Here is a 348-nt window from a genome sequence, read left to right as displayed (position 1 = left end):
TACAATTTTCTATCTTTCTCATATTTAAAGAGTAGAAGTCAAACTTCAAAATAGAATCAAATCCTTATCTCCAATTTTGAATTTGGAACAAAAATCCCTTCCCCTTACCCACTTAATGGCCGGCCACCCTCCTAGGGTTTATCCCTATGTGTGGCGCCAATCTCAGATAGGGAAGGAAGAGATTTTATCCTTTATCCAGTAGTCCAATTTTAATTCAGATTCAAATTCGAATTTAAGTCAAACTTAAATTAATTTGAATTCTAAATTGAACAACTTATCAAATAAGTTTAAATGGAAAAATCTAGATATGTTCAAATTCAAATTTAAATAATCACATTATTTAAATAA

At 29.6% G+C, this 348-nt stretch overlaps 1 protein-coding gene across 1 annotated transcript in view; it reads right to left on the bottom strand.

The window, feature by feature from the left end:
- Positions 1-348, bottom strand: part of LOC21408603 (exopolyphosphatase PRUNE1) — a 15,524-nt gene that overhangs the window by 14,062 nt on the left and 1,114 nt on the right. The window lies entirely within an intron of this gene.

Source organism: Morus notabilis, unplaced genomic scaffold, assembly GCF_000414095.1.
Source record: "Morus notabilis unplaced genomic scaffold, ASM41409v2 Scaffold276, whole genome shotgun sequence".
Taxonomy (NCBI): domain Eukaryota; kingdom Viridiplantae; phylum Streptophyta; class Magnoliopsida; order Rosales; family Moraceae; genus Morus; species Morus notabilis.
The sequence above is the reverse complement of the archived record's forward strand: the minus strand, read 5'-3'. Positions and strand labels throughout refer to the sequence as shown.